This window comes from Mustela putorius, unplaced genomic scaffold, assembly GCF_011764305.1.
Source record: "Mustela putorius furo isolate JIRA1106 unplaced genomic scaffold, ASM1176430v1.1 tig00000460_pilon_pilon_pilon, whole genome shotgun sequence".
Classification (NCBI taxonomy): Eukaryota; Metazoa; Chordata; class Mammalia; order Carnivora; family Mustelidae; genus Mustela; species Mustela putorius.
In genome coordinates this window covers 24,594,559-24,613,486 of record NW_025421389.1, presented here as the reverse complement: position 1 = coordinate 24,613,486, position 18,928 = coordinate 24,594,559, and positions in this window count along the sequence as shown.

The window sequence follows — 18,928 nt, the reverse complement described above, 5'->3', positions numbered from 1 at the left end:
TCAGGACGTTTTCAATTGCTCCATTTCCTAGGACATTCATGTTACAGTTTCTAGAGATTCCATCCTGAAGGACGCTAACAGGCCAGGCCAGGCTGGATGGAGGAAGCCAAGTCCAGCTCTGTTCCTGTGAGCAGACAGGGATGACCAGGCATGTGCCTCCTTTCTGCAAACAACTGCTCAGGCGAAAAGAGCTCACTTGACTCCCCAGGAGCCACCAAGGCCACAAACATGGAACCAAGTTTGTGGAGAGAGGGCTCTCTTAAACCCAAGTTTACCCATTTACCCAAAGGCCACAACTTCTGAAACTTCAGACATTTGGGTGACCTCCCAAAAAGTTACATCTCGCGTAACTGGATTGCCTGGTTTAAAGGCAGGCTTTGCCATCTCCTTTAAAAGCAAGCTTTAAAATAACAGGGTTTCTGCTTTCATCTATGAAAATTGGGGATGGCGGGAGGGGTTGGGGAGGTGGGGAGGGCAAATGTCTGAGACCAGCCTGGCAATAAGTTGGATAAGGCACGGTCCCCTTACAGTCTTCTGTGATTTTTGCCTCTAAGGCCACATTATTATATTGTATTAGAACTGTCTTATTTTTCTATTTCCCCCACGGAACTGAGATTCGCCAGTCCTTTGGCCAGACATGATCTTGAACCCTGGGGGACAGATCAGTGAGAGTGATGGATGGAAGAGTCCTATTCTCGGGAGTTTATGTTCTAGAAACAGAAGTGGGGGATAAGGAAACAACTCAATAAACAAGAGACTTTCTGATGGTGACAGAGCTATGCAGGGAAGAGAACAGAATGGAATAGAGACTGCCTAAGTGACAGAATATCTGGCTGAAAATGGTCTGAGGGGTTGACTAATCTCACTCCCAGGAAATCTGGAGGCTCTTCCAGGAGGGAATGGGGCCTCTCCTACATCATTCAGTGGCCAGGTTCCATCTGTCTTTCTCTTGTTTTTACCTGGGAGGAGGGCTTTCACAAAAGGAGATTTTCAGAAGCCCGCAGCAGGCTTCTTATCTTATTGACCCAAACAGAGTCCCACGCCCACCTCTAGAACAATTACAGATGAAAACAAAAAGAACAAAGGGCATATTCCTTAAGATTCACTGAATGAAGGAATTCTTAGATGGCAGCAAAGAGGAAAAAAGAAAACGCACTGGATTCAACAAATGAGCCAACATTTTAGCAATCCATTCTCTTTCAACTGCAAAGATCATCCCGTTTTCAAATTCTGACTCTTCCACCTAGCAGCTGGTTCTCCTTGGGCAAATTAAAGAACCTCTCTGTGCTTTAGTTTCTTCAGCTGTAAAATGAGATTCAAGTAGAGTTTCTTGTCAAGAGAAAAAAGATGAACTGCTCCATATAAAAGACGTAGAATAATGCTTAGCAGTCGGTAAGCAAATAATATTTTGTTGTTAGCTGTAATCCTCATCTTCCTCTTTGGTGCTCGTTGCCAAACCTGTGGCAAGAAGGTATCTTGATCTTTAAGCAGGAGAGAGAATTTCAGTTCTGGGGTCTCTTCTGGCACTGCCTTCCAGAGGAGGTCCGATATTTCTCTGCTTCTGTGCCACATGCCCATCCCTTTCTCACCTAAGCCATACCTTTATTATTTATTTAGAACCAGGCAGTGGGGATGCAAATGAACCCCCAGTGCCAGCTGCCTCAAGGGTCCCCATCTTTGCAGTCACCTGCAGTGCTTCCAGATACTTCCAATGGCAATATTTCAACCTGCAGCAGCAGTCCCCACCCAGAGTCTGCTCCGGTCAGCCTCCCCAGCTCAGGCTCTGCGGCTGCTGGCTCGCATCCCAGGCCCGTGAATGCTGGTGAAGGGAGAAGGGGGTCTGTCTTTCTTCCCAGAGACTTGGAAACACTTCCTATCTTTACCGCAGGTGGACAAACGTATCCCACAAAGGGCCAAAGAGCACATATATTTACCTTTGCAGATCATGGTCCTTTGATCCCAACTACCCAGATCTGAAATTATAGCAAAAGCTGGAAAGAAGAAAAAAGGGAGGGGGCAGCCCAAGTAATAGGCAAATTACTGGGCGTGGCTACATGCCAATAAAAAAAAAGTGATTTGCAAAAACAGATGGATGGGTGGATTTAGCCCAAAGACTGTAGTTTATTCATTTCTTATCTAGACAGTGAAACAGTATTGTTTGCACCCAAAGTTTGATAGGGTTTCTCAAGAACATTCTAGTTAGTTTCGAACACTCAGTCCTCCTAATAGGAGCTCAGACCCAGGCCAAGGGGCTGAAGAGGAAAGAGGAAGATTTTCTCCACACTCCATCCCTGCCCATTCCTCTCTTCCCCTCTGCATCCCCCAGTCAGAGCTCCTTCCTCCTCCCAGTTTGAAGGCGACCAGTAGCTGCAGACAGAAAATGGGAGTAAGGGCCAGATGAAGTCAATCACAGCAATATTTTTCAAATGGTGGGTTGTCATTCATCAGTGTAACATAAAATTAATCAGTATACATTTGAAGAAATAATAGAGAATAAGCCATAAAACAAAATCCCAAAAAGCACTTCCTATAGCATTATTTTATGAGGTTTTTTCAGTTTTTAAAACAGTTTTACAGATACATATCTGTATGTAGATACAGATAACCATTCATATCTGCTCCTGGTTTATGATATAAAAGAAGATGTATTTATTACTGTAGGTTTTGATCACAAATGTTCGGAAGCCAGTGACCGCAGTCTGGGTGTCTGAGGCTCATCTCTGGAGGCCAACATTTGTCCTTCCTACAGAGATGAAGGTGTGGTCTCTGGAGGAAACTGACACGAAATCAGTTACAGCTCATTGCCATAAGAACTCTGAGATGAGAGCGGGGGACGTCAAGAAAGGTGGCATTTTCCTGGTCCTGCAGGCTGGACAGGGGTGTGTTTGGCTGATGGGAAAGGCAAGGCAAGCTGAGGAACATCGTGTACAAAAGCAGGAAGTGACTCCCGCTATCAGGTTGCTCACACATTTGTCCTCCAAGTGAAGTCAGGACCTAAGCAAACATTTGGCTGCTGAGTTTTGTTTGCTTTCCCTGAAATCAAACAGACCAACCAAGTCACTGGCAACACTGAGTAGGGGTCACTCCAGTACTAACTTATAAATCTCTTTGACCACTGACCCAGCACAAGGTTTTCTGGTCCACTTTCTGGGAAGTGTTCAACTGTCTCCCCCTGAGCCAACTTTTATGATGCAGAAAGACGCAAGTCTGTGTGTAATGTCCTGGTCAATGACCAGGGGAGAGAAAGCTATTAAAAAGGTTGTCCATCCATTCGATGGTGTGCAGCCCGACCAGCCTGGCCTTCGTAATTCCCATCATCTGGCTGTCAAGAGTAATAAGAGGAGATCTCCCTGATATGACTTACTAGGCCGATCTTTAAAAGCTGTGACTGTCCCCTCTAATTTTAGCTTCAGCCACACTGAGAATACGAGCAGACCGTTAAATCTTATGGAGCCTTGGAGGAGGTGGGAATAGCTTAGAGCTGGGAGACAGAAAACCTGTGTGAATCTTAGCTTATCACTTGATTGCCATGAAAGCATCATTGTACCTTTCTCGGGCTCAGGGCTCTTCTGTAAAATAGGGGTGATAATCATTTCTCAGGCCCATTGAGATCAAATGAGATACCTGTGAAGACACTTTGTAACCTGTTAAAGGATATACAGCTCCTAGATTATCTTTGATACCCCTTCCAGGAAAGCTACTAAGCCACAGGTTGCTAAGTTCATTAAGATTCCTTTCATGAACTGAGTAAGTATGTCCTTCAAAATCTCTTTAAAGAGCTCTTCAAAAGCTCTTCGTCCTGTCATTGAGAGGCTCTAGCTATGGCTAGGGAATCCTGTCTTGCATATGCCTTATACCTAAGTGGGCACCATTGACATCTTGAATCCAGAGTCTTCTCGTAGCTGTTCATTCATTCAGTAGACATTTATCATGTCCCTGTTAAGTTCCAGGCATTGGGCTTGGGGGCTGTGGATGCCCTGCTGGAGATAACCCAGACTCTGACCTGACGGGACTTCCATCTCCATGAAGGAGACCAGAAAGGAATGCACTGGTCTGAGGATAACTGCCAGATATTCTGGGTCTTTATAGAAGATTGTCACACACACAAAAAAAACACCACCGTGAGCAACATGACTGAAGCTTTCTTGCCACATTTTCCAACAGAAGCAGGGGCTTGGGCTTCCAGACACTCTCCCACCATTGTCTCTTCCCTCTTGTTGGCAAGTTTTGCGCTGAATGGAGATGCTTTCCTTGGCCCTGGGATCGCCAGCAGAGGGCGCATGAGGCTCTTTTCCGAGACCTTCATTTCTGAATTTGCTCATTGATACAAGAGGGAATTTAAATTGAGTTAAACCTTCCAAAACAGGAAGCCTCTCCAGAGTATTTTCTTTTGTACGTGCCAGGTATGAGGCTGCTGGGGAAAGGGGAAGGGAGAAGTCAGCCTATTTTTCTTTAACAAAAAATATGTATAATTATTTTTATAGATACATACATTTAAAACTTTCCTTTTCAGACCTATACACAAAATGCAAATTTTAATAAAACCGTACAGAGGCTTTTGGCAAGATTAGCATAAGAAACGCTAAATATTCGGTTATACAGTTAACTCACCATCATCTATTTCCTGTTTATTCAAAAGAGGAAAAAAGAAGTTTTTGTGCTTTTTCAAAACCCAGTTTTTTAATATTTAAAATGAAGGACTCTTTCCACAATTGCTGGCCAAACTACAATACTTAAAATTTTAATTTTTCCATTGGTCGTGTCTGATGCACTCCAGGGATCAGCTGGAGCCAAATTCTGAACCCTCCACAAATAAGTGGGAGTTAATATTGCCTTTGTTCTGACCTCAGTGTTGAAGATCAGGAAATAATTTCTTCCCCTGCTGGTTATTAGAGAGGTCTTTCTCTCTTTAGAGAAGAGCTTTGTTTTTTTTCTTTTTTCCTGTAAAGAGCTACACTGTTTCCACTTTGTTCATAGCTTGGGCGAGGGCTAAAAAGCTTCTTAGGTGTTGCAGGGAGAGGCTCAGGCAGAAGCCCCAACAGGAGAGGGTGCAGAGGGACCCCTCAAAGCCACGGGGGCTGCCTGTCCGCAGGAGGGTGAACCCCTGAAAGTGAGGCTGCGCAGCCCAGCCCGCCGAGCTCAGGCAGGTGCGCCCCATCTTCCTGATGAGCTTCACCTGCTGCTCTAGGACGCAGTTCTCCAGCAGGTCCGAGTCTGCGCGCCCATCACCTGGGGCTGGTAGATCCAGAAGGGCCGGCTTCAGGTTCTTTTCCAGGGCGGGCGGCTTTTACGGAATTGAGGGTTTGTTTGTCCGTCCTGGGAGTCTTCTGCTTGTCCTGAAGGAGGGCACGGCTGCAGTCTTGGTTTTGCACCCGAGGACTCCCAGTGCCTTGGTGCTGGTTCCCAGCCCACTCTCGGAAGAAGTGCCGTCGAGGTCCAGAGCCAGAGCGTCGAGGTGGAAATAGAAGGCCAGGACAGGGAGGGTTGGAGGCATGCAGGTGCAGGCTGACCAGGTGGCTGGCTACGGCCTCCACGTTGGTGGAATAATTCTGGCAAATCTGGCAGTTCCTAACTGGTGGGCAGTGGGGACTGAGCTCAAAAGCTGGTGTCGGCTGGTCCCTGAGGCAAGGGGGTGGTTGTGAAGATGGCTCCGAAGGTTGCTGCTACAGAGGACGTTTGGAAAATGGTTTGAGGCTGGAAGAAGGGGCTCCCTGGGTCTATTCCGTCCAAACAATGTTGCAGCAAGAGACAGATCCAGGGGACAGAAGGGCGCTCTGACCAGTGAAGAGCTTTCCAGCATTCAAACAGGAGAGGAGTTAGGAACTGTAAATAGTAGGTTTATCTTCAGAAATATCAGCACCCTCCAGGCCTTCCTTGGAAGCCTGACCTGGAAGGACTGGAATTCTTCACAGCAGGGACAGGAGCGCCCCACGTGTGACAGGAGGAAGAAGATGTTCCAGGAGGAGGGTAAGCTGTTAAGTTTACTACCCCTTTGCTTCTCAAGGATCAATCGCTATCCCCTTCTCATGGCCCTATAATATTAGTCAAATGCCATGGAAATTCCACTTACTTCATGGGACCCTTACGACCTCCTGGAATTTATCATCCTGTGGGTTAAGATTTACAAAAGTAAAAAATCAAAACCTCCAATTTTATGGGTGACGGAATGAAGATGGTGATGGGGGACAAAGCACCTCACCTCCCCACACCTTCGTCTCGGCTGCAAAACGAGAGTCGGAGTAAAGGAGCTGTGAGGTCCAGCACGATATGATTTCTGAACCAGAGAATCCTACTTGTTAAAATGGAGTTCTAACACCTAAATTTATCCCATTCTTTAAGATTCAAGTGAAATTGACCCAAACCCCTGTGCACCCAATCCATGATTCCTCTGGGGGTTTGAGGGGGAGGCAACTTGTGTATCTTCAGGTGACCCCCGAGTCCCCGCTTCTGCTGGCACGGAGCTCCAGTCTGCGTCAATGAATAGCAGCCTTTCTTGAAACTTTAAGGCATGGAATGGAGTCACGTGGTAGGATGCCAGCAGCTTAAAATGCTTGGCGCCCTTGCTCTTGACCTTGTGGGGAATCTTAGTGACTCAGCTTCTCCAGTTGCCCCTCACCAGGTGCTTCTGCTGTCTCCTCTCCCTTCTCTGGTCTCCAGGCCCCTCCTCACTAGCTTCTTGCCTTCCCTTCCAAGTACCTGTACCCTCTCTTTACTTCTTCAGGTCTAGACCACACCCCTGGGGCTTCACTTCCCTCAAACCCCCAGGGTGTTTTCCTTAAAAGGAACTTTAGGGCCCATATTAAGAATTACAAAATTCATCCCCTTTGTTTACTCGGGAGCTTGGGCTCTGAGCTTCCTAGCAGCTAAAGCAAAGAGGGAAAATACCAGCGACAAGGCTCCCCGGGCTTATCAGTTCAAGACAAACCAGCTATTGTTTAGCATCAGCCCAAAACTTGTCCTGGTCTGAAAGCTCACGCGCTGTTCACAGTGATGGGAGAACGGGGCAGGTGTCGCTCTCACCCACCTGCCTCTGTGGTGTTGGACGCGGCGTGGCTTAAAGCTGAGGAGAATCTAGAATTTAGATTCGTCTTGAAGGGTTGGCAAGGGCTTCCTGGAGGAGGTGATGTGTAAAATGAGGCTTAAAGGGGAAGTAAGATTTATCTGAGCAGAAGGGAGGGAGGGAAAGGAATTCCTGGCAGAGAGGAGAGCAGTACAAAATGCCTGGAGGAGAGAGGGACAGGGCAGGGGACGAGGAACTGGAGCTGATGCTGCAGCCCCCACCCCCCTCTAAGCGCGCCCAGGTCAGCACACACATCCCCCAACTGCTAGGAGTGTTGGCGGCTGGGAGCTCCCAGCTGCCCCCTTCTGGGGAGAATTGCTCTTAACTCCTAGAAGCCACTGCATCCAGGACTCTACAAGCCCCTGCCCCTCCCCAACCCCGGGGCATCCCCTGGCCAGGGACGGACCAGGACAGGCTTCAGAAGACTGGTTCTCTTGATGCAGGATTTAGGGGTGGGGTGGACGCTTGTCAGTGTGGTTTATACTCCAATGCCTGCCCCGTCGTGGACCAGGCCAAGACTCGATTTCCCAAGACCACGTCCTTGCTCACTTTCCCCAACCCTTCATAACCAGTTTTCCCTGAAGAACACCCCCGCCATAAATTTTCCCAAATCCCTGACTTGGGCTCTGCTTCTAGGGAAACTGAGCTAAGACAGTGACAAAGGGAAAATTGCTGAGGCTGAAGTCTTCGTATGCACTTGGCTCAAATTTGAGCGTCATCCATTGTAGGTGAAGGCGTTCCTGACCTAAGTTACTACTGCTTTCAATAAAAATTCACTTGTGATCTATCCATTTCGATTTCTGATTATTAGGTTCACAGTTCATAAAACATAGCCCAGCACCTAAATTTGTCAAAAGGACACTAAGACCCAGAAAATCATGACGTTTGGGTAAAACCTCTCTGAGACCTAGTCTTGTTGAAAAGTGGGAATAATCATGTTCTCGGCTTTATCAGGGTCCAGTCAGAATAAAACACACTTCCAAAAATATCTACTATCCTTTGACCTGGTATATGAGAACAGGAATGCCCCTGGACCACAGCCACCAATATTCCAAGTTCTGGCAAGGTATCCTCCTGTCACCAAGTGGAAACAGTCTGCTTTCTGGTTATGCCTCAGTCTCTTATAAGTCTGATTACTGTGAATCAGTGACCAGAGCAGCCATGGATGCAGTGACAAATAGAGTTTCAGTACCTAGAAGACCAGACACTGAAATAAGATACACTCTCTGAGACTGACCGGAAATTGCCCCATGTTTTCCTCTCTCCCTTTCTCCCCTAGAAATCAGGTGAATGGCTTACCATAGTGGAGTGTGTTGGGAGCTGGACCTTGAAGGGTGAGTAGAAAGAATTCCAGCAGAGCCCACGAAACAGAGCAGCAGCACACTTCCCCATCAGTGCAATGTGCTTTTTCCTTTCCTGCTCCCAGGCAATAAGTATAATCCATGAATTAAAGATAAATAATGTCCTTCTAGAAAATGCAACCGTAATTATAGACATTTAGGTGCACTTAGTGCATTGGAGAAGAATCAATTGTTTCACAGTTCACAGAAGGCCCTGCTGGCTGGGGGGCAAACATTGTACCCTCAGTGACTTAATAATCATCAGAATGTGGGGTTTAAGAAAGCCTGGATCCCCAGGGACCATGAGGTCCCCATAGTACATGGAACATTCTGCCTTCAACGTGATGGAAAACCCCACCCATTCACAGTCTAGGTGAGCTAGAGGCCCAAGTCCCCTGGGTGAACCTGTTCTTTCCCCTCCTTTGGGCTCATAGGCCACACATCTTCGAAGTACCAGGTACCAGGATACAGACAGTAAATCTGACCCGGCGTTCCTACCTTCTCAGAGATTATAGTCTATTGGCAAGGATGGACCATAAATCAAACAAAACCAATCAATGTGAAAAGTGTCTGCAAACGAGTGTGCATGGGTATGGTTTCCTGGAGGCAGTGACTTTTCATCGGAGACCTGGAGGAAGGGTGAGGGTGAGCAAAAGCGTGTGTTACAGGTAACGGGCTGGGAGGCGGGGCCACCATACTCCAAACCTAGCACAGCCGGGATGGAAGGCAGGAGAAAGCATGGCTCCTTGAGGAACTGAGGGAAGTTCCTTGGGGCTGGTGTGCAGGATTTAAGTGTGCAGGCAGTGGGATGCTCTGAGATACGGGCAGAGCTGGAAAGGCTGGAGGCATCTGTGTTTCATTCTCAGCACAGGTGGCACTTGAAGGCATTAGTAAGGAACAAAACCTGGTCTGGAGAAACCTAGAGACTTCTATTGTTCAACATTTCTAGGGAAGGAGGTGCCATAGCTTCTTGGATTACTTACTCAACTGTGTAAGCATGTGACAACGTTTGGTTTGACCTTTTGAAATGTCTTGCTCTCTGGCTGTGCCAGGTGGCTCTATACTCCTGCCCAAGAGCCTTGGATGAGCCTCCAGTTGTTCATGGATTAATACCAGACCCATCACCGTGGCTTTCTCAAGGACCTGCCGATCTCTGCCCCCACTCTTAGCTCCTGTTTATGCATGCCTGGCTCAGGACGAGTTCAGTAGTTATTTGCTAAATGAAAGAATGATGGTTTGCTTTTGGACTTCTATCTCAGCAGTTCACAGATTTGCCTCCAGGCCCTTGTGCCCGCAGTGTGCTGACCCCCCTACCCCTTGCCCTAGCCCTCTGATCCACCAGGAAGCTCTCCATTTTCTTTGTCAAGTCAGCTCAGAAGCCCCTCCTTGGAGAAGCTTCCTCCCTTAGCAGAGCTGAGAGATCCTCCTCTGGGTTCTCTGGGCTCCTTCTACCTACAGTTGATTCTTGTTATTCTTGGTAGTTACAGTCTCTAGAGTCATTGCGAACTCTGAGTCCGCAAATACTGAACCATTGCTCCCAGGGGAATTAGAGGGTTACTGTCCTGAAAGCCACGGGTTCCAGTGTCTATACCGACCAATCAATAGGTAACCTTATTTTACAGGTGCTTCTGTTTAAAGACACTGTATTTAACACACACTGTGGATTTGCACGTTGAACTTCTGCCCAACAGCGCTATGCCTGGTGCCCAAATGAAGCTTCTGTCATGTGTATTTTCCCCATAAGTCACCTCACAGTCGCCTGTGCTCAAGGACAATGGACGGAACTTCAGCACTATGCTTTGGGACCATTTTAAACAGTGAAATCACCCACAGAAAGCACAAAAATTCGAAGAACGTAGCACCAAAGAGACCACGAAGAGGACACTTCTTTACAGTAGGATTGCCGAAACACAAAGGCAGAGCCTTGTTCAGCCGGAGCTAGGGGTGTTCCTGCCAGGCAACTCGGATGTCTCACTACCCTGTGTGTGTCTAGGAAGGATCCCCCAAACACCTTAAGTATCGATTTTGGGGTCCTAAATCCATTTTAGTGAATAGGCAAATCCACAAATACAGAATCCGTGAATGATTAAGCATCACTGTGTTACTATAGCACTTAGGACCCTGAGTTGAAGTCTGTCAGGGATGTGTCTGTTGCTCTGCTGGAGCCCCTCACGGAGCCCAGAGCTCCTGGGGTAGTTAGCCTACGGCGAACCGTAACGAAAGCCACCAGCATGGGGATCTTCCCGTGAGGTGTTCCACAGGCATCTTCTCAGAGGAATTCTCTGAACTGTGGACTGTTATCATCCCACTTTACAGATGGGGAAACTGAGGCTCAGATGGGATGTAATCCTTGCCCGTGGTAACCTAGCAAGTAGTAGAGGCAGGATTCACACCCAGCCTCTCTGACTCAAGAGCTCATGTACTTAATAGGTGAGCTATCCTACCTGTGAGTTGGAGCCCTTGTGCAGAAATGTCTGGGAAGGAAAGCCCTTCAGCATAATCAGCTGGCCGACCTCTAAGAGTGGTAGGAGACCCCTCGGGACAGAAGGAAGGAGGAGCCGCTCCGGAAGGAAGCAGAGCTGATGGCTGGGGCTCTCTGGGTGGGTCCAGGACAACTGAATTCACTCACTGGGTTTGAGAGGCAAACCAAGTCTTGACCAAGACTACTATTTTCCAAAAGGAGGCATTTTCTGCTTATGAGGGAGACAAGAAAAGAAAGGTCCATCCTTAGCTGTGGAGGGGAATTGTCTGAACTCTTGGCCCGAAGCCGTGGCCTAGGCTGGTGCCAGGACAGCAAAGTTTGGGGCCCAGCTGCTGACCCTGGAGGACCTGCCTCTTGTGCTCAGGGACTGAACGGATATGAAAAGAAGCATCCCCTCGGGGACAGGGACAGCATAACTCCACCCGCCCGTGGGGAGCTGCTTCTCTCTCTGAGGAAACTGAGACTCCGAGCCCTATTTGTGGCCTAGATGTTCTGCTTCTGAACATAACTTCACTCCGTTCCTGGAAACGCTGTTACGTTCCCATCCTGAGCTCTCAGCGTCCTCCCCGAGCCCTTCCGGCGGCCACAGGAGACCAGCGGAGCCGGCCTGGAGCGTCTGTGGCTGGAAGGAGACTCCGGAATGTCTCCGACGAGAGCAATTTCCATACTTCAGAGCAGGTTGTCACATCTTCTCAGGAACAGAAAGGCCAGGATCTCGAGAGAAGGGATGACTGCTGTCTGTGCCCATTTTCCTCCTGCCGGAGGGAGTGCTTGGTATTTGTCTCACTCCCCCGGCGTAAGATGAATAGAAGCTCGGCTCGGCACAGTGTTTCCCTCGTGGCCCACCTGCCTGGCACTGCTCTGATGAGTTCATCCTGGGGAAGAACCGAGCTCCTCCCCAGCCTCCTCCCCAGCCTCCTCCCCCCACCCCCAGTGTTTCTAAAATAACTGACCCTGTCCAAGGGCCATCGCCTCCCTCCCCACCGCATTCTGCGGGGACATGTGAGCACAGCCTTCACATAGCCCTGGCACTGTGGGTAGTGTTTCCACCTTTAACAAATTCTCCCTTGACTGTAATTTATCCTATCTGATTTCTCTGAGGCCTTGGCCTATGGACTTGGGATCATTTGTACAGTGAGAATGGATCTGGTCAAAATGACAAAGTAGATGAAATTTGTCTCCATTAACCCCACACCATCTGGCTGGCTTCCTTCTCCAGAAACTTCCTGCTCATGGAAGTCTTCTGACTGCCCTGTCTCTCTCTCACGCAGCATCAGGTTCCTTTGACCATGATGGTACCGTACCCCTGGGGACTTGCATTGTTAGGAAAGAGCATATGAATACGTAACCCAGATAAGACTTGTAGCCAAGCTCTATCAATGTCATCTTAAGATGAAAACAAACAGGGGCACCTGGGTGGCTCAGTGGGTTAAAGCCTCTGCCTTCGGCTCAGGTCATGATCCCAGGGTCCTGGGATCGAGCCCCGCATCAGCTTCTCTGCTCTGCAGAGAGCCTGCTTCCTCCTCTCTCTCTGTCTGCTTTCCCTGCCTACTTGTGATCTCTGTCTGTCAAGTAAATAAGTAAAATCTTTAAAAAAAAAAAAAAAAAGATGAAAACAAACAAAACAAAAAACCTGACTCCAAAAGCACTGAAAAGTAACACAGGTCTTTTGTAAGGCATCCTAGACATTCATTTTTTGAATCTCTTTCTGCAATCCTACAGCAATTTTCTCCTTTTGCCTCCTTTCTCTCCCCTGAACTTTTTTGCCCTGAGCATCTGGATGTCACTTATGCCTCAAGGCCCTGCCACTTCAGTGATAACCCCTTTTCCTGCCTCCTGAATATTTTTCCCACTGCAGCCCGTACTCTGCCCACTCTTCTGGGCTTCTTCCATTTTGCCTTTTCTCCTAATTTCCCACTTGTCACAACAAAAGGCAGAAAGCTAAGTAAGTTCTTTCTGGTGAAGAAGGCACTAGGTCACAAGGAAGGAGGATGGGTCACAGTAGTGGTGTTAGCTGGCTTAGGCACTGTTCCTCTCGTGTGTGTGTGTGTGTGTGTGTGTGTTGAGGGTAGGGTATGCAAGATGCCTTGTCCAGTCAAAATCCATGACTGTGCTTGTTCATTTCAGGTAGGTGAGTGGAGCAGGGATATTTTAGGAGAACCTTTCACTATTCTTAAAATCATTCTACGAGCATTTTCCTTCTAAGGTTTTCAGCTATTTTGCACATGGGTCAGCTCAGAATGTGGCTCCTGACTACTGTTCTAGGATTACCTCTAGCTACTTGCTCACATGATTCCTTTACTCAAAGCTCACTGATTGCTTGCATTTTTCTAAATGTTTCGTATCATCTTATGTCCAGATGTCCACAATACCCCTCTTCCCTATTGTATGCTTGGTATAGTAACTGCCGGCTACTTCTTTGACTTCCCCCTAGAGTATAAAATCCTAATTCCTTATAAGGAATCTGACAGCTAATGGGTTCTTGATATTTCTTATATGGACGAATAAAGGACTGAATGAATGAAGAGTTATAAAAAGAACACCACGTGTTTCTAAGCTTTGGCCAAAAAGTGTAAAAATCATTATTGCAAAAATTACAACTGCTAGTAGACCAGTATACTGAATTACTTCTTTTATTCTAAGAATTTATCTCTGTATTTCTGGCCATTTCTCAGCTGATTATCTCTTGTAATATTTTCTCTCCCCCACGTGAACAATTTGTGCTACCTGGAACACACATATTTCATATTATACATAAGTTGGAGCTTCTTGGTCTATCCTCTAAAACTTTATTTTCCTTTTTGTATGTATTTATCTGGCTTAGTGCATTCAGCGTGATTTGCTATGTATTCAGGACAGGCTATCTTGCATTGCACAACAATTGAGATCAGAAAGCAGATCAAAGGTTTGTTTCTGGCCTGTGTGAACAGTTCAAGGTAGGTTGGAGCTCTTTTGACAAGTATCCTTGTATGACTTATATCTTGTAATGCCATTGTCATCAATATGTTCTTCATGATTGCTGAGGAAGGAGACAAGCAGCCAGGCCTAAAAGTGATCAACTTTAATTTCACTCATGTTCCAATCACATGGCCCCGATGTCACAGCAAGGGCATCTAGGAAATATGGTTTACTTAAGTGCCAAGGAAGAGGAAATGGGATGGAGGAAAATATAGCCATTCTGTCTTTGCCAGTATATGGATTCCATTTGAGCTTACCTAGTCTACTATTTATCACATCTACTCAGTTTTTTACTCTGTTTTTAAATTTTCGATGATTTTTGGTTCATATTCACAGATGCGTTTTCTAAATTAATAACCTGTTTTCATTTTAAGTATGCTATATCTTCCTTTATCTCTTTGAGGATTCTAAACAAACTTGTTTTAAACACCTTGGTGAGCTACACTGTTATTTCTGTCCTTAGGTGTGATTTGTCCTAGTTGTTGGGTCTGCCAACCAACTCTCATTATTATGTATGTCATGTGTTTTGTAATTTTTATATGAGAACTGATGTGCGTGGGAATTTTTTTCAAATGATGTCACCAATGCCTCAGCCTGTTCTCTGAGATGCATCATTCTGAGCCAGATCTTTGCATAAGGATTGGGGTATTTGGCCCATTGTATATAGTATATCTACTTGATCCAATATTCAATCCATTCCAAATAGCGCCATTTTTGGATACCATATATAGGCCCAATTCCTGTTTTTATGCAAGAATCACTGCTTCCTGCCATTCCAATGAGGACAGTTCTAAAAATTTATTTGGAACTACCTTAGTCCCAGTACACTGGTGTATGCTTGGCCCCAGGCTTCAATTCATTCCCACCCACTTCTAGGAGGCTCGGGGGTACTTCAATGCATGATTGAAGACCTGGCCTCCACACTTTCCATTTGCCTCTGCTTTGCTTATAGTGCATGGTTTCAGTTCCTACCTACCTTTCTGTAAAGGCTTCTCCCATCTTTTCGAACAGAATGAAATCTGCCCTCTTCGACATTCCCCAGCACCCACTCTATCATACTTATTTGTGCCTAGCTAGACGGTAAGTGCTTTGAGGGTAGAGATCATGTCCTGTTTCTCTTGCTGCCCTAGTACCTAGCACAATGGTTGCAAAGTAGAGGTATTCAATATTTGTGAATCTGAATCTGAGATGTTTTAGGGCCTCTCAAGAAACCTAATTTCTTATAACCCAGGAAGGAGTCTTCAGTGAGACAACATGAGGTTTGTGGAAGATAAGTTACAGACATAACCCAAAGGCATGTATTTGGACGCTAAATGATGTCTCATCTGCCTGTTTGTGTGCTAACTTGTGCAAGGCCTTTTATTTGCTCTCATTTTGTTTCTTTGAAGATATAATTGCTTCTTGGTTCCATATTTCTATTACTCATTACACTGTTCCATACCATTTCATTCTGAAAATAAAACAAAATAGGATATTTAAAATTAATGATGTGGGGCACAGCTTTTTTTTTTCCTTCCCTCTACCTCTAGGCAGAATTAGCAAATGGCTTGAACACCAGCCATTCCTTTTATCGGAAGCATCTGGGTTTCATTAGAGTAAGAAAAATTGCTGATTGCAAAGGGAGAGGACCCAGACCTCCTCTAGAAAGGATCACCGGCGTGCTTCTCGACTCTTGCCACCTCTTTTCCAAACCCGGCAGGCCGGTGATGGCTACTTCTCTTTGAAAGCAAGTTGAAGAGTCGTCCTCGTTGGTTTTGGAATTTGGGGAGTCTAAGCATAAGGCTTTCCTCACTGGCTTCATTTTCAAAGATTGAGAAAATGAGCAGTTTCTGGGATGACACCAGACACGATGTGGAAGAGTGCTGTACCTTTAACCACTATTGCTGTTTTTAAAGAAACTAGTACGAGTGGGATCGAGTGGCCAGGTTTTCGAACACATGATGATAGCTTAAAGTTTGTCCTTTCCCTACCAGCGCCATAACTCACTTAAAATGGAATTAGCACGGGGCGCCTGGGTGGCTCAGTAGATTAAGCCGCTGCCTTCGGCTCAGGTCATGATCTTAGTGTCCTGGGATCAAGCCCCTCGTGGGGCTCTTTGCTCAGTGGGGAGCCTGCTTCTCTCTCTCTCTCTCTCTCTCTGCCTAACTCTCTGCCTACTTGTGATCTCTCTCTCTGTCAAATAAATAAACAAAATCTTAAAAAAAAAAATAGAATTAGCACGAGGCACCTGGATGGCTCAGTGGGTTAAGCCTCTGCCTTTGGCTCAGGTCATGATCTCAGGGTCCTGGATCGGGCCCCGCATCAGGCTCTCTGCTTGCTTCCCCCACCCCTCTGCCATCCTCTCTGTCTACTTGTGATTTCTGTCTCTGTCAAATAAATAAATAAAATCTTTTTAAAAAATGGAATTAGCAGACACACAATGGAGCCACCACTGTAGGGGATAGAACATTCAGTTGGGGGTGTTAAAAAGGTGGTAATAATAATAATAATAGTATTTGGTTTTTTATTGTGGTCTTATATACCAGATTCATTTCATTTGAATGTATGTGTCTTGGAGGAATGTTATTAAGGATCTATTTTCTTAAGCTTGGTTCCCTCTCCATTCCCATTTGATTGATACAGGAAAATTTGGGTTCCTCCTCAGGTAGTCAGCTTATCTTTGAAAAACTCCAGCAGGAATTAGGGCAACAGTGAAACAGCCTCCCTAAACTCATAGGCTTATACACTGCAGTACATGTTAATTATAATTCTGCAGTTACTGAAAATGCAACTCAAATTGGGTTAAACACTAAGGGGAATTTATTGGCTCACAGGTCTGGCAAGACTGGAAATACCAGGCGTTTGTCAAGGCTTTATCCACCAACTTGGCTCAGACACGAAGACCCAGTTGGTTTTCGTTCTCCTCTTTGACTTCCACCGCTTGTTTTTCCTTTCGTGGCCACAAGATGGCTGCAAGTAGCTTTGAGGGGCTAAGAGCTGCCTTGTTCACGTCCAAAAGAAAGAGACCGTCCCTCAGGTAGTTTCTAAGGAAAAGTGAAGTTGCTCCCCAAAGAATCCTCCAGAAATGGGTCTGTATCTTTGGTTGACCCGAATTAGGTCAAAGGGCCATCCCTGCACCGGTCATGGTGATCAGGAGAGGGGGGACCCCCTGATGGTCTTCTGTTGGTCACAGCCCATCCTTGGGATTGCGTGTGCTTCCTGGGGTGGGGGCAGGAATGGGCACCTAAATGGAAATCGGGGTACCGAGTCAGAGGGACCAGATGGCATGTGTTCCAAAAGAACACATTCTTCTTCAGGAGAGAAGCATCTTTACTTTCCTTTCTTTGGTCTTGGAAGGGGAATTCTCATCTTTTTCCCTGACTCCGTCAGGACAAGGGGAGGCCCCGCTGTTACTAGGGAGGAAAGGCAGCATGGAGGGGGCCATCCTCTCGTCCAGTCCTGGGGCTGAACAGTGCCCTCCCAGCTCTCCTGGTCAGAAGACCAGGTGGAGAGCAAGGCAGTGAGCCTCGGCCAGGATTCCTTGTCTGTGTGTGCTTTGGGAATTTTGCAAACAGGCAGCACTGGGAAGGCCACTCTAGTGGTGTTCCTAGAGTCCGAGATCTCGGGTGCTAGAAGCTTCTGGTCCGTGGCATCGGCATCAGCAGAGCCCCCTCAATACCTACCAGCTTTGTGGCAGAGACTAAACCATTTGCCTTTGCTGTTCCCTCATTTCATCTTCTGTAAAATGGGGATAATAGGATCATGATAACTTCTTTGCCTCTTTTGTGAAGAAAGAGGGCATGTTTCTTTTCTCTCTTTCATGGTTTAGTCTTGGCGCATAAAAGTGGGGCTTCCAACCCTACTTCCACCTCCACCGGACTCACTTTCTTCCTAGCTCCACTCCCAGGAAGGTGGAATCACAGGATTCATTGGTCACTACGTAGCATTTCTCAGGTTCCATGGTAGGACAGGGTTATGTGTGAAAGCACCAAAGGTCAGCGCTCACACCGGCACACCGCTGCCTCTTCCTCCTCCATGGCCCTGATCCAGGCAGGATCTGTTTTGCACAGCCAAGCATCCTTCCCCATCCTGTCTTATAGAGAAATTGGTAAAGAGAACCCTTGTGGGATCTGGTCGACTCTAGCCACAGGTACCCCTGAGGGTGCAGCTCTGAAATTTGGAGAGGAGTTCGGAGAGAGGAGCTCCCACTTTGACTTGGGTTTACCCCTCCCAGTTCAGCTTTTCCAGACCTTTCCTCGAGAATACTGGGCTCTTGTCCTGTCAACTTGCATGACCAGTGTTCTTTGCAGGTGACCAGTGACCTCTGTGTCTTTTGCCCTACCATGGCAGGAACCATGGTAAGGACTTGGGGGTGGGGGGGCGATGCAGGAGGGAGAGAAGGTGGAAACGAACACTAATTGCTGAGTTGTGGAGGTGCATGGGAATATCTGGGAAGTTAGAGCTGAGCACAAATGTAAGGTAATCCTTGCCTCTGGATTGATGGTGTGAGGACTAGTGCGCGCGCTCTCTCTCTCTCTCCCCCATGGGCTGGTCCTGCACAGATGTCAGGTGTCTAAGGAACAGTCCCACTCCAGACACCAGAATTGAGCCATTAGCTGGGAGACCTTCTCCTCCAAGATGGGGCTTGAATTAGAGTGTGTAAGGGCGAAACACGATCAACCGCTCGCACAGTGATGGACGTTCCCAACTTGGAGGAGCAGTTACCAGAAAATCCTCTCTTTTTCCTCCTCTACAAGAAACCTATCTTCATGAAGTGCGTTGCCTTGCAATGTGCTTTGAATTTCAGAGTCTCCTGGGACTTTGGTCTCTTTACAAAAGGCTATTATAGATACCTTAACTCTGCCTTTCCCTTGAGCTACTGCTCATTCTTCCTACTTCCCTTTCCTGTCTAACCACAGAATTCATTCCTATGGCTGTACTGAGTTGTTCTCTTTAAGGTCACCAGTGATGTCATAACCATTACATTAATGTCATAACCATTACCTTAATTCAAAGGTCTATTCTTGGTTCTCACCTTTCTTGATGACGTTGTCATTATTGCTCACCATTTCTTTAAAAATTATGTAATTATTTCAATAGCTAATTTTT